This window comes from Perca fluviatilis, chromosome 13 (genome assembly GCF_010015445.1).
Source record: "Perca fluviatilis chromosome 13, GENO_Pfluv_1.0, whole genome shotgun sequence".
In the NCBI taxonomy this organism is placed as follows: domain Eukaryota; kingdom Metazoa; phylum Chordata; class Actinopteri; order Perciformes; family Percidae; genus Perca; species Perca fluviatilis.
Window position 1 is genome coordinate 25,201,908 of NC_053124.1, and position 7,739 is coordinate 25,209,646.

At 39.4% G+C, this 7,739-nt stretch overlaps 1 long non-coding RNA gene across 1 annotated transcript in view; it reads right to left on the reverse strand.

Annotated features, from left to right (window-relative positions):
- The window catches only part of LOC120571996, a 49,778-nt gene extending 46,635 nt beyond the window's left edge, over positions 1–3,143 (reverse strand). Inside the window, exon 1 of the long non-coding RNA XR_005641330.1 lies at positions 2,918–3,143. This is a non-coding gene — a long non-coding RNA (uncharacterized LOC120571996). The remainder of the gene's footprint in view (positions 1–2,917) is intronic.
- Between the last annotated feature and the right edge of the window lie 4,596 nt (positions 3,144–7,739).

Consider the following 7,739-nt stretch of genomic DNA (forward strand, 5'->3'; position numbering starts at 1 on the left):
TCAGGAGATAAATCTTTCCTCTATGTTGCCATTAGCTCTATTGCATCTACTCAACCTGTACAGCATACAAAACAAGCAATGGAGTGAAACACGCCGGGCTAATGGGGGATGAGGGTTAGTGTGCTGATCTGCTGTCGGATCAAATGTTTGCTCAGTGCTGAAAGCTACGTTCTGCCTGTGGGATCAGGGTGTCTGTTTGTGTGCCCAAAGGTGTAGTGAACTGCACACTGCCCACCCTGATGATGTGTTCTTCAATGGAGAGGTTAACAGGTTTGACCCCGCATCTCCCCCACCCCCCCACTCCTCCAAGGAATGATGGTCAAAGACAGACAGGTTGGCCAACACACAAACATACAAGAGGCCAGGAGGGAGGACGTGTAGGAACTTTAGCCGTGATACAATTAAAATATTTACTGGTGCGTGTAGTGAAATGTTGGACCAAAGACCCCCATCAATCAGCGTATATAACAAATGATGATATTCATAATCGATTACTCTATCAATTAATCTTGGGATAAAATGGCAGAAAATAGTGAAAGATGTTAAGAGTTTCCCAGTACCCAAGGTATTAAAGCTAATTCTCACATTTCAGAAGCTGGAACATAGTTGACTTAATATAATGGTTAGAGTTTTTGGGGAAATACTTTTATTTGCTTTTTTGCTGAGAGATGAGAAGAACGATATCACTCTCATGTCTGTACGGTGAATATGAAGTGACAACCAGCAGCCAGTTAGCTTAGCTTAGCATAAAAACTGAACAGCTAGTCTGGCTCTGTCGAAAGATATAGAAAAATCTGCTAACCAACTTTAAAATGTCAGAAGAAGTAAAAATGTTGATTACAATTTCCCAGAAGAAAAAGGTGACATATTCAAACCGTTTGTTTTGTCCAACCAAAATGTATTTAGTTTAACGACAAAGAAGAAAAACAGCAAATAGGCTGGGGGTAAGTTTGGGCTTTTTGCCTAAAACAGATTTTCAAAATAGTTGCAGATTGTTTTCTGGATTAATCAACTAATTGTCTGGGCTCTAGTAAGGACCACCGTCTGATAAAACTTACAGTTCACACAACAGATACACTGCAGACAAACATATGATTTAAATATCTGTACAAATAGGGAAACTTTCTTGTTAACCAATATGAGAATAAACCATCTGTAATTTTGCTCGGGGACCTCCAGACTTCCCTCAAAGGCCCTCTGAGGGCCCTGGACCCTAGTTTAGTTCCACTTTATTACCATACCAGTCATACTGGTCAATCAATAACCAGGATTTGTGGTAATGTATATACTGGATGTAGCCTCTACTCTGGTTCATTTCTGATGTAGTATATGAACAACCAATGATAGGCCTACTCTTAATTTGAGACAGCCAATTGAGCTTTACCACTGCTGCCGAGCCCAGTGCTGCTATTAAAAGCATTGAGCACATTGCCAATACAGGTTAGGTCCAAACTAAACTGTCACCCAAGAATTTAACATCAATCAACGTACAGAGACAAAGGCATGCAGCCAGGAGAAAACATAATAAATAATCATCTAGTGCCCTCTACTGGAAAATACTGTAATTTAAAGAGTGAACAGCAAAATCCTGCTCAACATTTCAGCTTAATGAAGCCTTTACATTTTAATTTACTGTTAATATTAATAATAATAGTAATAATAATAACAACAACAACAAGCTGCTTCAAAGCCCTTCCACACTGCAAATTCTTTAAAAGAAGTCAAATTTAAAACAATACTAGAATCAACCCGTATAATATCCAGCAAGTGTTAGTTTTTAATTGCAAAATGTTAACTACCGAAATTTTGTTGAAACCCCCAAAGTCCAGGAAAGACACCAACACTAACTAAAACAAATTTAAATGTCTCGTTTTGTCTAGTCTCACATTGCCAGACCTATCTTCACAATGCTGTGGAGTAAGGTCTGGCTACACCACACATACATTCTGGGATAGGAGAAGAAAACACTCTGGGTTGTTTACATTTCTTTAAACCAATCACAATCGTCTTGGGTGCCGCTAAGCTCCGGACGCAGCGACGGTGACTCTTTGCAACTTTTGCACCCCGCAAAAGAAAGTCCCAGTTAGAGAGAGTAAATGCCGTAAACATATTATTTATGTTATTCAGAACCAAGCAGGCCTGCCTTGTTACATGATCCCAATATTGTTATAAACTTGCCATTTTCAGCATGTAGCTTGCTAGTTCGAAGTTTGTTGTTGTTTTTCGCCAACAGAGTTTGAGAATGGCAACACAGAGAGCGGACGGTGAGGAACGCACCGGATGTCAGGCAATCCTGTAAATGTACTTCCATTGATCCAGAATACTACTCCTTTTACTACTACTACTACTTTTAAGTCCTAAAATCCAGACTATGTTTGGTCTGAACACTGGTCCAAAATATCCAGTTTAATTTCATGTTCAGCAGCACATTTTCACATTTGAGAAGCTGGAACCATTAAATGTTTGAAAAAATCGATTATCAAAATAGTTTCCCATTGAGTTTCAGTCGATTAGTAAATTTATCTTGCAACTCCACCTCAATGGTAGCCACTACTGTCTCTGATATAAAAAGGTGTAATGGGTGCAAGAGTTGCACTTAACTGTATGCATCCTTCAGCATCCCCCCAATATTTATCAATGTAATTAAATAAATTAGGAATGACAAAACAAAACATACTTTACATGAGCACATTTGAAAGGTAAACTTTTTTTTTAACAACGTTACACTTCTCTTTTAAATACAAAAAGCCAGAAAACCGTCCACCACCATCAATTGTGCTCAGCAATAATTTTCAAATTGCTTTCAATGGTCATAACTGACATAAAGTGAAAGATAAACTCATTAAACATTAAACTGGAGACAGTGTAAACCAATTAAGTTAGCAACCGTTAGCAAAACAAAGTAAAGTGATATTACCTAGATGGCACTCTCTCTTATCCTCCTGCTGGGAACAGATTGAACAATGAATACATTCAATCTCACAGTAGTTCTTCATGCCTTTCAGTCATTTTGTTTTGGGTGACTTTGATTAATTAGGCTACTGTCGCCACAAAACGGTTATGTTTTCGATCCGCCATGTTAGTTTGTTTTTTTGTTTGTTCGTCAGTTAGCACGTTGTTTTAAAAAGAAGGTCTCAAGCCACGCCCACCCCCACTTGGATAAAGAGACAGGTGTTGAGCGCGCACATCTAAAGCTAAGGGCATGCTTTCTTCGTGGGGTTCATCAATGGTGGTAAATGATGTGTCAAGTCTATAGTTTATCAACGTTTACAGTCATCATCATTGTTTAGACTTGGTAGTTAAGTAGCATCATTTCCTTGATATAATTGGTCTGAAATGTGCATGGTTTCTTTCATTAATATCTCGATATTTCTTAAGGCTGTGTGTTTTTAAACATTTCATACAGTTATAACTGTTAGGCCAAAATGGCCCAAAATATAGTGCTAACAAACGCATCTCAGGAAATAAAGTTATAATGTGGATGCATTACAGCAGATGTATATTTTATTACCTGCCGTGAATTGCGTCCTCTCCTTTATGAGAGTGTATGAAAATGTATCCCTTTTCTATAATGCACAGTCTCTGCCAGTGTAGACAGCACTTGAATTGTCCACAAGAGAGCAGTATTAGCACAAGTATGCAGTATGCAACAATATTAGGCCATATAGTGGAATGTAAGCCCTCTCGTTCATTCAAACAGAAACAGACAGTCTGGTGTCCATCATTAAATCATAACACCTAGACATGACTAGTATTAGCCTGAGTAGACGAGATGCAGACAAAACAAGACAAGGCAGTTCTCTTCTGGCATAAACCCATCTTTGTTTTTCTCCTCTATTTAGGTTTTTAAGTCAGTGAGAGCTGGCTGGTTGGCCGGGCGAGCTGTATAGGGGAGATCACCTCATTCATCACACACACACACACACACACACACACGCACACGCGCGCGCGCACACACACACATACTGGACTGAACTATCCCTTCTCTGTCCTTATTTTCTCTGCTGTGCTTTCCTCCAACAGCTGCAGGACTCTCAGCATCTCCTGCACAGCTGACCCGGATACACTGATGGCTATGAAAAGAGCTGTTGTTGTCCACTGATGACACACACACACACACACACACACACACACATCACATCACCACTTTACAGCAACACATCACCACTTTACAGCAACAGACTTGAAGCAGGAAACAAGAGCACAAACCTGTGATAGCTGTCATCATAATCCCCATTTTGACATTTTATTTTTTAAATCCTGAGATTAAATGTGGATGAATGTAATGGAACTATGTCTAGGCATTTGTTACACTGATATCAAAGCTGTTCATACGAGTCTAAATGTCCTACTGTAAATGTCCGTGTCAGCTTTCGAAAAGAAAATTTAAAAGTATTCTTTCCGTGGTGGAATGTAACTAAGTACATTTTACTCAGGATTTGTCCTGAAATACTACTTGAGGCACTTGAACTTTACTTGAGTATTTTCTTCTTTTGACAGTATACTTCTACTTCAGTACAGTAATGTAAGCTATGTAAATTAGCTGGGTACATTTAAACATAATGTGCTCGCTGTGTGTAATTCATCCACACCAATCCCCACCAATCGGTCCCAAAACATTAGATAGTAAATGCCGTAAACATATTCTTTGTGAATATTAACAATCATTCCCCCAAATAACCAAGCAGGCCTGCCTCGTTGCACGGTCCAAATTTTCTTCAAAACTTCCCATTTTTAGTGTGTAGCTTGCTAGCTCGAAGTTTGTTGTTGTTTCCCAAAGCGAACAGCGTTTGAGTAAGTAATTTTATCTGATTATACTTACATACTTTCACTTAAAGTGCTCATATTATGCTTTTTGGCTTTTTCCCTTTCCTTTGTTGTGTTATATATCTTTTTGTGCATGTTATAGGTTTACAAAGTGAAAAAGCCCAAAGTCCACCCCAAAGGCACTTACCATCTCCAACAGAAAACACTGTTCACAAACTGCTCCAAACAGCTCTACTGTAGTCCAGCCTTTACTTCAGAGACAAACGTGCGTCACTTTGTAACACACGTTATAATGCTCGCCTAGCTGCTAGCATGGCACGCCCTCATACTCTGTTTCTGACTGGCTAGTAGTCCTTACTGCGCATGTGCGACTCCCAACAAAGATGGTACAGAAGTGAGATGTCTCACTCTGTAGCTAAAACCGAGAGCTCAACACACAGGGTGAAAAGAGGAGCTGCAGCAATGTGGAGTACAACAAAAATATGATGTTTTTTGAAAATTAAACCATGTAAACCTATTCTGATATAACCTCTAAATATAATTATGAACCTGAAAATGAGCATAATATGAGCACTTTAAAGTTACAATCTCGAAGATCTACTTCCTCTACATCCAGTTCATAATGCTTCAGGGCTTTCAACAGCAGGCCACAGGCTCAATCACCATTGTGTTACCTCATCCGGCAATAGATAGTGACTTAATAGACATTTATTTAAAAGAAATTCTCAGAGATAATTACAATTAAAAACATTTTCACTGCAGGACTTTTACTTGTAAAAGAGTATTTTTTAAGTGTGGTAGTAAAGGATCTGAGTACCTCCTCCGCCACTGCTGGTTTGAATCTCTTAATCTTAATTTGGGGTCAGAAATCTTATTTTTGGTATTGTTTGCTGTTGTTTGACCTAGTTGCATTATGTAATTGTGATACTGTCATGTCCCACATTCTGCAGCAGAAGAAGAAGACTGGTGCCGTCAATAAAACAAAATGTTTCCTGCTTTGTTTTTTTGTTTTTTTTAACCAGGGCTTACAAATGAGGCCCGGCAGCTGTATTTCTTCTTCCTTTTCTCTCATCACTGACACTTTCATCCACATCCAAAGGCACAGTGGATCCGTCTTGCCTTTCTGTCACAACACCCACTGATCTTATTTTAATTTATTTTTTAAAACAGAGCAGCATGAATGAACTGAAACCTAAATGAGTTTCCTTTAGCCCAGTGGTTCTCAACCTTTTTTGTGCCAGCGCCCCCCTATCCATTATCCAGGTCCCTAACGCCCCCCATCAAATATTATGTAGGCTAATTGCCCCGAATATTAATGATTACGCCCTAATATAGGCCTATTATTGTTGTTACTATTGTTATTAAAAATAATCAATAAATCAAATCATTGAATGACAAACAACACATGTATTAGTTTCCCAGGTATCAAAAAAGCCATGTGAATAGAAATATTTACAGTTTTTTTTTTTTTTTTAAATGCAACCATTTGACATTCAAATTAAATAACAGCAGCCAATCAGAACTACTAGATATGTAACATTCAAACTATAATTAGGTATTATCAAAAGGCATGCTGCATGGTGTGAACCTCAGCACCTTTATAAGATGACTATAATTTGAATGTCCTTTTTTGGTTGTGAAGTGACCTTGGGTGTCATGAAAGGCGCTTTAAATAATATGTATTATTATTATTACAAACACTAACAGTAGCCAATCAGAAACAGCTAGCAATTTAACATTCAAATCTATTTTTCATTCAAATTGTTCCAACGGAAAACAAGCTTGCAATTATCAAGGGGTAAAAGCAGGATTACACGCACGCACGCACGCACGCACGCACACACACACACACACACACACACACACACACACACACACACACACACACACACACACACACACACACACACACACACACACACACACACACACACACACACACACACACACGGTTTTCATTTTGGTGATGACAAACGACACCTACTGCCGAATGGAAATAAGTTTACAACCTTTGAAAGTTAGTGAGAGCCCCTTTTGTTGATGCTTAGAAAAGTATAAGTTAGAAGAGTCTAGGTTACAGACCCGTTGCTAGACCTCAGTCTTAAGGGGGGCACATGAAATACATGGGGGGGCACAATTATTATTGGCGTACAGTACGTATATGTATAATAATCATATACTCTTGTTATACTATTCGCATGTAATCATCACGTTAAACATAACCAACAGCAATATGACCAGGTAGCCTATATAGCCTACAACACATTACATAGAAGCAATGTTATGAATATCCATAAAACACTTGACTATACAACATATTAGATGTAACACCAGAAGCATCTCTCAAACATTGCATTTTAAAGCAGTCAATAGAAGGATATGCATTGCTATGCATGTGCCATGAGACACACACGCACGCACGCACACACGCACACACACACACACACACACACACACACACACACACACACACACACACACACACACACAAACAACACACACACACACACAGAGACTTCGAACCTACCGGTACTTTGAGTGGAGGCAGCCTGTCCTCTCCAGTCCCTCCTGTCATTTGAAGCTGCATGCTTATTTAAGCCCATGTCTGTAAATCGTAAACCCCTTAATGAAGAAGGTCGCGTCCGATGATACAGATGTGAATTTCCTGCAGGCATAACAAAATGCGGAGTCCTTTTCCACCGAGTAGCCTACGCAAGCCAGTCCCTGTTCAAATACCAGCTACAGCTACGTTTTTTTTTTTTAACCAAACATTTTGACTGGATATTTCCTCAACACAACCTGTTTGGGTTTCTCCGTCACACCCCCTGATTCAACAGTTAGTTGTGGCCCAAATGCTGCCCCAGTCGCAGTTGCACTTGACCTGCAGGTCCTGCCTGGCCCAGGGTCGGGCTCTACGGAGCTAGCATCAGGCTCAGACTGTCGTCCAGGGGCTCCTTCTCCAACGACAACAT